The following is an 11,702-nucleotide window of genomic DNA, read 5'->3' on the forward strand; positions in this document are numbered from 1 at the left end:
GGCTATTTGGAGTCCTATATGCCTCACTTATCTGTATGTCAAGCTCTTTTCCCCTGCTTGGGAAGTTTTCTGCCATTATTTCTGTGAAGAGATTTTTTATGTCATCTGCACTCTCTCCTGTTTCTTCATTGAGCCCAATCAGTCTTATGTTATTCTTTTTTGCATCATCTAGCAGCTGCTGGATTGATTTCTCATGTTCCCTTATAATTTTGAAGCAATTTTTCTTTTCCTGGTCACTAATTGCAATCTTATCTTCTCTATCTGAAATTTTGTCCTCACATTGGCTCATTCTGCTGTGTAGACTTTCAGTGGAGTTTTTCATGTCCTGGAAATCTATTTGCATCTGTTTTATGGATTCCATATTTTTCCTGTGTTGGGATTCCATCATGTTCCTCAGCTCCTCTCTAGATTTATTAATCATGTCTTGCACTAGGGTCACAATTTCTCCTGTTATCTGAGAAATTATTTCTGATTTCATTTTTTCCAGATCCCCTTTTGTTGCCAGTTTAGTGGGTCCAGGTGGTTGAGTATCAGAGTGTTCCATCTCATTTCCCTTTGGGGTTGCTGTAGGTGATCTGGAAGTCTGGTTTTGAGACTTATTTATATATTTTCTCATTTCGACTGGGGTGGGGGGCTGTTATCACCTGCATGGATTACCTCCTCTGACCTGGGAGAGGTGGGACAGGGGCCGGGAGCAGCGATACAGATGGTGACCCAAAAGCCCTTTCCTGTGGGCTGGGAGCAGCAGGAGGGATGGTGGCCGGGAAGCCCCTTCCTCTGGACCAGGAGCAGTGAGATGGTGGCTCAGAAGACCCTTCCTCTGGCCCAAGAGCAGCAGGACAGATGGTGGCCCAAAAGCTCTTTCCTCTGGGCTGGGAGCAGCGGGAGGGATGGTGACTGGGAAGTCCCTTCCTCTGGACCAGGAGCAGTGGGACAGTGGCTCAGAAGCCCCTACCTCTGGGCCGGGAGCAGCAGGACTCAGTACCTTCGTCTGGTGGTCTGGTGTCCTCTGTGTCTTTGTAGTGTGGAACCGGGTGGCTGTCTGTCTGCTGCCGGGTGATTCAGCGTCTTCCGTGCAACTCAGGACCTCGGCAGGGCATGCACAGACCCGCCTGTCTGCAGCGGGCTGATTCAGCGTGTTCTGTGCGATTCAGGACCTCAATAGGGTGTGTATATATAAATTTTTAAAAAGCAAAAAAAAAAAAAAAAAAGAAAAGAAAATGTGGGTTTTTAAATAAAATGGAGTACTACTCAGCCATCAAAAATGAGAAATTAGAGACATTTATAGCTAAATGGATGCACTTTGAGGCCATACTCTTTAAGTGAAATAAATAGGACACACGTATAAATATTGAATAGTTTCTCTAATGTGAGAAACTATAAGTGTGAATAAAGACTAAAAGGTATAACAAATAATGTGAAATAGGGAGAAAAGGGGCAAAGGGGAGGGGGAAGTGGGAGGGGTAGGGGAAAGGAAAGAAGGGAATGGAATTAATATGAGAAAATGGAAAAATGGAAACAAAGTCTTTGTAAATAGGGAGGGATGGAGGGGTTGACGGGAGGGCAGGAGAAGGGGGAAAAATAAAAACCAAGAGAGATTATGTAAAGGTGCATATTTCCAATGACACATGTCATTATATTATATACCTAAAATGTACCAATGATTAAAATGAATAATTGATAATGTGAAATAGGAAGAAAACGTCCAAAGGGGTAGGGGAAGTGGGAGGGGTAGGGGAGAGGAAAGAAGGAAATGGAATTAATATGAGAAATGGACAAAATGAAACGAAATCTCTGTAAATAGGGAAGGGTGGAGGGGGTGAAGGGAGGGCAGGGAACTGGGGAAAAAATAAGAACCAAGATATATCGTGTAAAGGTACAAGTTCCCAATGAGAAATGTAAATGTATTGTACACCTAAAATGTACCAATTAAAGAATTTAAGCAAAAAAAAAAAGAATTTGAAGATAACAAAAAATACTAAGAGAGAAACAAACTCACAATACTTCAAAATACTATTCTATATTACTTTTTTTTTCATTAAGTTTATTGGTACATTTTAGGTATACAAAACAGTTACATTCATCATTGGGATCTTGTCCCTTTACATGACATATCTTGGTTCTTATTTTTTCCCCAGTTCCTGCCCTCCCTTCACCCCCTCCACCCTTCCCCATTTACAGAGACTTTGTTTCCATTTTTTCCTTTTCTCATATTATAGTACTTTTTAATAATATAATAATATTATTAATAAAGGTGAATTGTGAATGCTTTCAAGAATTCCCACTAAGGAATAATGTGTGTGTGACTGTAGTTCTGCACAAGAAGCAAATAAAAAATGAGAAATTTTTATGGAATGTTAAAACTGGGAAGATCTTAGAGATCAGTAATTCATAGTTTGGCTTCATATGTTTTATTACCAAAAAATCTCTTAAAAGTCTTTTATTTCTGTGAAGAGGACACTTTGATTTGAAACATTTTCTGATAATATCTATGTGTATATATATATATTTTATATTATCTATTCCTTTATTTCTTCATTATTGCTTAATAATCTGTACTGTCATTAGTCCTTTAATTCAGCATGAAGTAGCCTTTTAAGGTTGAATGTTTAAGGCTGAGTGTAGACCACACATAAAAAAGAATACTGGTTAAAGCAGCTAGACCAGGAGGGAGATGCTGAAGCTACTTTCATCCCCATCACACCTTCAGTGACTCTCATTTACATACCGACAACTCCATGCACTTTTGTAGATACCTATCTTTCCATCCCTCTACTAATAGCATTGGATCTTCTTGCTCCTGTCTCACAGTTTGAGACTTTTCCTTTGGCACATGTTGCACATCTTTCTGCAACTACCTACTTGGCTGTGCCTTTAGTCCCTTCTTCCCTGATTTGCTCTCGAGTTGTCCCTAACACCTGGGACATCTCACATCCTGATCCACATTCTTGCCCAAGCCTGGATTCCAGAGGATCAAGGTCCAGCCCTTGACATGGTAAATCTATAATGTTTCTACTTTGATGAGACATAATAGGCAAGCTGCAGCTTCAGAATAATTTATTTACTTAATATCTCCCCAGAGGTGGTATATAGATTTCTAACTCCACAGTATTTCTGAATGCATAGCATGTCTTCAAAATTCTCTTACTTCTGATTTTATGCCTATTAAATCCTCAGTGAAACCATGTCTGTGTCTTGTACTGAAGACTTCTCCTTCCAATGAAGTATTAGCAACACTTACACTGCTCAACTGGTTTATTGTTAACTCCATTGGAATGCCATAGAAACAGCACAGACTTTAATGTTAGGTGAATCTGGGCTCACACTGTAAATTTACCACATCCCATTTCTGTGATCCTCAGCAAGCTACTTAACCTCTTTAAGCTTGTATTTCATTACCTGCAAAACGTTGATGACAATATCTATTTCATAAAACTGTTGTGAAAGTTTAAGAACTACATCTGTTCTGGTCTTCCTACTGCCTGTCATTTCTAATGAAGACAACATATTTTCAAAATTATCCATTTATTGGCAAGAATAGAATTGTATAATGGGAAGCATTACTAAATCCTCTATTGGACTCTGGCTCTCGTGCTCATTTCAGCAGCACATATACTAAAATTGACTCCAGCTCTGCTTTAATTAGTTTTGTTAGTTTGGATAAATATCTTCTATCCAAGGAGTACATGGTAGAAAGACACACTTTTCATATTCAATGTTTCTTTTCCATGTGTAGAAGATGTGAGAGGCACAATGTTTTTCTTCCCTTTCATTCACTCAAATACACTTGTCCATGGAAAAATCAATGCTCATTTGCCCATCTCTCTGCTTTTCCATTCCTCTTGCAAGGTGCTATCCACAGGGATGTGTTCCAGTCTGTTATGAGCAATTCTTTCTCTTGAGAGGAGATCCTCCCATACTTCAATGTAGCTGAGAGAGTTGATCTGCCTAAGGTTGAGAGATTCAGTGTCAAACAGATCATTTTTCTACATTATCCAAAATCAGAGTGCATCAGCACTACAGTTGTTATTTGGGTTCTACTTAAATTACTCTTTCATGTTATTTTTTAGTTGCTTCAGAACTGAGGCGGGAAGCAGGGATGTAGACCTTGGGTCTGTAACACCTTTACTTCTCTGGGCCCCAAATTACTCACGAGTAAGGAGATTGGTGCTAATTTCTTGGTCTAAACTTCTGTGCTCTGAGGGCAATAATGACTATGACCTCATCTCACACAGTGGATGCTACAGAGAAAATTTCCACCAAATGGTAATGTTTTTCATTCCACACAGAGAAGTACAGAAAGATGAGTTCAAGATTGGAAGACTTTACAGGAGGATGGATGAATGCATTTTTTTATAGTTTCCCAAGCATCTAGACTACACAGAAATTTAAAAACTAGTTAAAGCTGTATGTCTATCCCCTCCTTAAATCAAATTATAAGCTTTCCTAAAAGAATCTGCCCTGGAAAAAATTAATGTACAGCAGTACCTCAGTTCATGAACTTAATTCTTTCCATGATTCTCATTGCAAACTGAATTGGATAAGAACTGAATCAAATTTCCCCATAAAGTCAACAATGAACCTAACCAGGATAATTTTTAATAAAGACAAGAAAACCCCGAATGTGGTAGTCAGTCAGCTATCTTATTATTCATCTATGGTTAGCCACTGGAAAACTAGAAGTTGTTGGTTCCAAGTCACAGCTCACATTCTCAGGCATAGTCCATCCATAGCATCAGAGCATAATTGATATTTCAATGCCTGGGAAGCAGAATCCTGGCTCCTGAGAGAACACTCTGCTGATGTTTATATAATGGACTCTTGGTATGTGGGCTGGGTGGAAAAACAGGACCAAGATTTAGAAAGGAACTAATGTTAGTTAGCAGAAAATAGTTGATTTGATCCCAAACACAAAAACAAATAATTAACTTAGCAACATTGTGTACGACTGTGTGTGTGAAGGTAGAGAAAATGATGAGAAAAAAGGCAGATCCCAGGGGTTTTTTTTAATGCCAGAATTAGTTCTTTTTCCTTTCTCTTCTCTTCCCTTCTCTCCCTTCCTCTTTCCTCCTTTTTTCCCCATCCTTCCTTTCATTCACCCTTCTTCACTTCTATATATTCACATCCTTGCCTCTCCTCTCTCTTTTCTCTTCTCTCTCCCTCTCCCTCTCTCTCTGTCTCTTCCCCTCCTCTTTCTCTTCTTTCTTCTCTCTTACCAAACTGTGACAACATCCATTTGGCAGGAAATTTGACAGCGGATAGATGCTGAATTTTGCTTAAGTATCTATTACCAGGATTTTAGAAAATTTCACAAAAGATATTGGCACCCAGCCACAGACTTGAAGCCAGAGTAAACAGGGTTATGTATTTTTAAAACTAGCTTTGAAAGTATCAATGTTTTGAGGTGAGATGGGGCACAGTATCTCCTTCCAGAGAAGACAAAGCCCTAGATAGAAAATCCAAAAAAATCATTTGGAAGCCATGATGGAATTTTGATGGCTGAATTGTAATAGCTTGACCCTCTATCATACTACTGTTTTTGCAGCTGAAGTTGTGTCAACACAAGAATTGTAACAAAATACCAAAGACAGTCCTGGTTTGATTAATAATCAGGAAAATACTTAATATTTTGATACAAACCCTTCTGGTCAGAACTGTGTGGTTAGGGTAAAAAGCTTACATTAAACCATTTCTTTCTCCCCATGAGCATCTTCGTACTCTATTTCTGAAGCTCAGAGAGTGAGTCTCCTGTCACAGTATGAGACAGAGGCACTCTGTAATATGACTTACAGTGCTGTAAGAAATGGCAGGCTTGTAGGTTGATTGCCCCCAGTGCCATTTCAGGAGGTGATATTATCATTCCCATTTTACAAGACTACGACCCAAAGCACAAAACTTGTAAGTTGTCCAAGGCAGTGTAGTTTGTAAGAGCTACACCAAGGATATGAACATGGTAACTCTGGCCCAACAGTGCTTGGGTTTATACCATTTTCAACAGAGAACAATGTACTATAATTGTTATCATTAAGTGCCTAGACTGAGGTCAACATTGTAATACATATTTTTTTCTTTAGTCACAAAATAATGGTATCCCAAAATAATAAAGTCCAAACTTTTCTCCTTTATTTCTTATTCTATTTGCTTTTATCCCTAACTGTTAATTTCTCCTCTCTCTCTCTCTCTCTCTCTCTCTCTCTCCATTTGCTTTAAAGTTTTCTTGCATCCCATTTTGACTGCTTCACCTATGGCAGTTCCTCCACACCTCTCAAATTCTCTCCATCTCTGTAGCCTGCATTTCTTTTTAAATTAAATTTATTTTAACTGACGCATAAAATATAAAAATTATACATATTTATGGAATACTTGTGATGTTTCAATACATATATATTATGTATTGTTGAAAATCAAATTAAATGTATCTATGTCAAACATTTATCAGTTCTTTATGGTGAAAACATTCAAATTCTTTTCCTTTAGCTTTTGAAAATATACAGTGTATAGGTAACATAATTGTTATGTATAATCACCCTACTCTGCACCAGCATACAAGAACTTCCTTCTCCTAATTATAATTTAGTACACACTGATGGACCTCTTCTCATCCCTTCCTCTCCCTTTATGTCCCTCAGCCTCAGATAACCACCATTCCACTCTCACTTTCAAGTTGAACTTTTTTTATTCCACACCTGAATAAGATCAAACAGTGCTTATTTTCCTGTGCCTGTTTTTTATCACTTAATATAATCACCTCCGGTTCCATACGTGGAGGAGGATTCCATTCATTTTTATTATTGAATAATATTCTACTGTATTTTTGTAGCATAATGTACCCATTCATCAGTTGATGGGCATTTCAGTTGTTTCCACTTCTTCAATATTGTGTTTCAACAAACAAGGAAATACATATTTTTCTTCAAAAATACTTTGTATTTATAGATAGTAGTTACATTGCTGGGTCATATGATAGTTCTACTTTTAATTTTTTGAGGAGCCTCCATACTGAATTCCATAATGGCTGTACTAATTTACACTCTTACCAACAGTGTACAAGAGTTCTCTCTTCTCCACATTCATCCATCACTCATTATTTTTTATCTTTAATAATAGGCATTCTCACTGGAGTAAGGTGATATCTCATTGTGGTTTTGTTTTGAATATCTGTGATGATCGGTGATCCTGAATATCTTTTCATAGACCTATTGGCTATTGTATGTCTTCTCTTTTTTTCATTAAGTTTATTGGTACATTTTAGGTATAAAATACAGTTACATTCATCATTGGGATCTTGTACCTTTACATGATATACCTTAGTTCTTATTTTTTCCCCATTTCCCTGCCCTCCCTTAACCCCTTCCACCCTTCCCTATTTACAGAGACTTAATGTGAAATAAGAAGAAAAGGTCTAAAGGAGTTGGAGAAATGGGAGGGGTAGGTGAAAGGAAAGAAGGGAAAAGAAAAACTATGAGAAAAGGAAAAAATGGAAACAAAGTCTCTTCTTTTGAGAAATGTCTATTTAGGTCTATACTCAATTTTTTAATAAGGGTGTTTTTGGCTTTTTGCTACTTTTTATTTCCTTGTATATTTTGGATAGTAAACTCCTGTCATAAGTATAGTTTGCATTATTTTCTTCCATTCTATAGGTTGCTTCTTCATGCTGTTGATTGTCCCCTGTGATGCACAAGCTTTTTGGTTTGATGTAATCTCATTTGTCTAATTTTTATTTGAATCCTGCACTTCTGGGGTCTTGTTCAAAAACTTCTTGTCCATCCTAACATCCTGAAGTAGGTGTTTCATAGTTTCAGGTCTTACATTTAACTTTTTAATCCATTTTGAGTTAATATCTGAAACTTATAAGACATAAGGACCCAGTGTTGTCTTGTTCTGTTTTGTTTTTTTCCTTATGGATATTTAGTTTCCCAGAACCACTTATTGAAACAACTGTCTTTTCTCTGTGTGTTCTTAGCATTTTTGTCAAAAATCAGTTGATTATAGCTATATAAGCTTACTTCTAGGCTCTCTGTTCTGTTCCATTAGTATCTGTTAGTTTTAAGGCCAATACCGTGCTGATTTGACTATTACAGCTTTCTAGTATATTTTGAAGTCAGGTAGTCTAATGCCTTGCTCAAGATTGCTTTAGTTATTGTATTTACATACAAATTTTAGGATTTTTTTCTAATTCTGTGAGGAATATCTTTGGTATTTTGATTCAGATGGCATTCAGTCTGTGGCTCACTTTGAGTGTTGTGGACATTTTAACAATATCAATTCTTTCATAAACACAGGATATCTTTCCCACTGTGTGTTTGTTTGTGTGTGTGCGTGTCTGTGTGTCAGTGTCTGTTTGTCTGTGTGTGAGTGTCCTCTTAATTTTTTACATCAGTGTTTTATAGTTTCCATTGTAGAGACCTTTCATCTCCTTGGTCAAATTTATTCCTAGGTATTTTGTAGATATTGTAAATGAGATTGCTTTCTTGATTTCTATTTCACATAATTTACTATTGGGTTGTAGCTGCACTATTTTTTTTTTGTTTTGGTTTTGTTTTTTGGTTCCAGTGATTGAACTTGTAGTGGCACTATTAATTTTTGTATGTTGATTTGTATTCTGTAAATTTACTGAATTTTTAGTCAACAGGTTTTTGGTGGAGTCTTTGCAATTATCTATACATATGATCATGTCTTCTACACACAGTGACAGCTTGACTTCTTTTCCAATTTGTGTAAACTCTTATTTCTTTCTCTTGCATGATTGGCCTGTCCTAGGATTTCTAATATGATGTTGAAGAAAATTGGTGAAAGTGAATATTCTTGTCTTGTTCCAAACATTAAAGAAAAACTTTCAACTTTTTCCCATGTGGAATGATGTTAGCTGTTCATTTTGTATATGACCTTTATTATGTTAAGGTATGTTCACTCTAGACATAAATTGATGAGAGTTTTTTAAATCATAAAACAATGTTGAATTTTATCAATACATTTTCTGCATTTATTGAGATAATCATATGGTTTTGTCCTTCATTTTGTTGATGTGCTGTATCTTATTTATTTTTTTGTATATTTTAAAAGATGGTTGAACCATCCTTGTATCCCCGGGATGAATCTCACTTGATCATAGTAAGTAATCTTTTAAATGTGCTGTTGGATTCAGTTTGTTGATATTTTATTGAAGATTTTTACATGTACATTCATTAAGGATATTGACCTATAGCACTCTTTTGTTGCATCTTTGTCTGATTTTGATGGCTGGGTAATGCTGGCCCTGAACAATGTATATGGAAGAATTCTCTCCATTTAAATTTTTGGAGTGATTTAAGTATTTAAATTTTTTGTAGAATTCAGTAATTAAGCCATCTGGTCCTGGGCTTTTCTTTGATAGAAGACTTTTCATTATTGCTTCAATGTTATTATTCACTACTGATACATTCAAATTTTCTATTTCTTCATGATTCACTCTTTATATTGCTATTTTTGAAATAGATAATTGGATAATGCTATGACTACTCCCCAAGGCTTCAACTGGCTGCATCTCAAGTATTCTCCTTGGAAAAGGAAATTGCTCCTATTCTCTGAATTACCCATAGGTGGTCCCTCTCTTCCATAGAAAAGTTTTGGGTAAGATATTTCTGGATTTCAAATACTTACACCCTGCCACTCAGATCCTGACACATAAGTCATTCTAACCCTACATCCTCTATTTAAGAATGGCTCTTAGTGAGTGAGGCTTTTAGCTGTTATAGAACCAGTAACATTCATATCTCCAAAGATATATTATTAGAAAAGAAATAGAATGAGTTATGATTTTAGAACCTCTGGGTATAAACTTTGACTCCATTTCATAATATTGTTTATTCTTGAGAATGTCAGTTAATACTTGTGAGCTTTCATTTCTTTCTATATAAAAAGCACAGTAACAAATACTACATCTTACCTACTACACTGATGTAGAAGTTAGGATTTCGGTTTGGCAATGTGACAAAATATCTAAACTAACAGTGGCTGAAATGACATAAAGACAAAATTCTCATATACATATTTAGATAATTGGTGCAGGGCTGATAAAATGACTCAATAACCATGAGAACTCAAGGTCCTTCTAACTTGTTATTCTATCATCCCTACTGTGATATTTTCGTCTTATGATGTAAGATAGTTGCACCTACTCCCACAGTCAGATTTGAACTGCTCTCTAATTACAGGTAGGAGGGAAGGGCAAAAGAAACAAATAACTTTGCTATAGAGACCCTATTTAAAAGCTAAAAACAGAGAAATGACAACAGAAAAAATAGCAGATGGTAAGGATCTCCAAAACCTCTCTTCTCCATAAGAGCAATGAGAAAACCAGCAAAAATTTTCACAATCACCTCTTTTGAAACTGTGGAAATTAACCAAAGGCTTGTAGCAATCTAGAAAGCATTTATTCAGGAAAGGCAATGAAATCTCAGTAAGAAAAATAAGATTTCTGGCACTTTCTGGCATTTTAATTTGTCTTAATCTCATTCCCCTATCTCCAGCTCCTCAATAACCTTGAAAACTAATAACCTCTATTTGCAATGAAAACCAAAAGCCTGCAGTTTCTGAAGGAAGCAGACAGAGCTGAAGTTCTTTTATCTAATCCTCATTTCCAAATAATTATTATTATTTGACTTGTCTTATTCCCAATTAGATTCCACTTGCAAAATCTCTCTGTATGACTAAGATCTGTCCAGTGAAATAATCATTTTCCCTGAGATTCTTGTTTGAAGAACAATTACAGGAAATTATTTAATCTACACAACTAAGAAATTCACCATATTCTGAATAAAATAAACATTAAGAAATCCACTGATACATATCATAAAGAAACCATCAAAAGACCAAAAAATCTTAAGACAGCAAGAAAAACATGACTTTAGAAGCAAAAGTCCTTAACATTAACAGCAGGTTTCTTATCAGAAACCATGAAGGACAGCAGAGAGATGATATCTAAAGTGCTAGTAAGGAAAGAAAACTATCAAATAAGAATTCTAAGAACATACAACAAAATAGCAGCACTGTTTTCTAAAAACAGATACATTTGCAAATGAACAAAAGCTGAGAAAATTCATTAATAGTATACCTGCTCTAAAAGCATACCATAGAGTGTCCTTCATTCTGAAACAAAAGGATAAGAGACAGTAAGTTAGATTCACAAGAGGAAATAAAAAGCACCAGTAAAAATAACCACATAAGCAAAGATAAAATAAATGTAAATGTATATTTAGTTTGTCATTCTTTTCTTCTGATTTAAAAGTCAACTTCTGAAAGCAATGAGTATAAATTTATACTAATAGCCACATAATATATAAATATATAAATTATATAAAAATTGAAGTTCAAAAGAAGATGGAGGAAAACATAGCTATATCAATTGTATATTGTGTTAATTAAATTGGTATTAATCCAAACTGGATTCTGAGAAAGACATTAATTGCAATCCCTAATATAGACACTAAGACAATAAATTATATAAAATGTAAATGTATTAGATACTGCAATTAAAAGATGAGTTGGAGAATAATTGTTTCAAACACATGATTAAACTATATTCCGTCTTAAGAAAAATGCTTTAGAGCCAAAGACAAAAATATGTTGTAATACGACATGTCACCAATAATGAAAAGAGTGTTGAAGTAACTAAACTATCAAACAAAATGGATTTTAAAATGAAAATCATTGCTAGAGACAAA

General features: G+C 35.6%; 1 long non-coding RNA gene across 1 annotated transcript in view; it reads right to left on the reverse strand.

The window, feature by feature from the left end:
• Positions 1-2,267: 2,267 nt before the first annotated feature.
• Positions 2,268-11,702, reverse strand: part of LOC110345879 (uncharacterized) — a 29,697-nt gene continuing 20,262 nt past the window's right edge. Inside the window, exons 2-3 of the long non-coding RNA XR_002389517.2 lie at positions 11,093-11,127; positions 2,268-3,948 (exon numbers count right to left, since the gene is read on the reverse strand). This is a non-coding gene — a long non-coding RNA (uncharacterized LOC110345879). The remainder of the gene's footprint in view (positions 3,949-11,092; positions 11,128-11,702) is intronic.

This window comes from Heterocephalus glaber, unplaced genomic scaffold, assembly GCF_053883595.1.
Source record: "Heterocephalus glaber isolate CG9 unplaced genomic scaffold, H.glaber_assembly_v1.0 deba00001561, whole genome shotgun sequence".
In the NCBI taxonomy this organism is placed as follows: Eukaryota; Metazoa; Chordata; class Mammalia; order Rodentia; family Bathyergidae; genus Heterocephalus; species Heterocephalus glaber.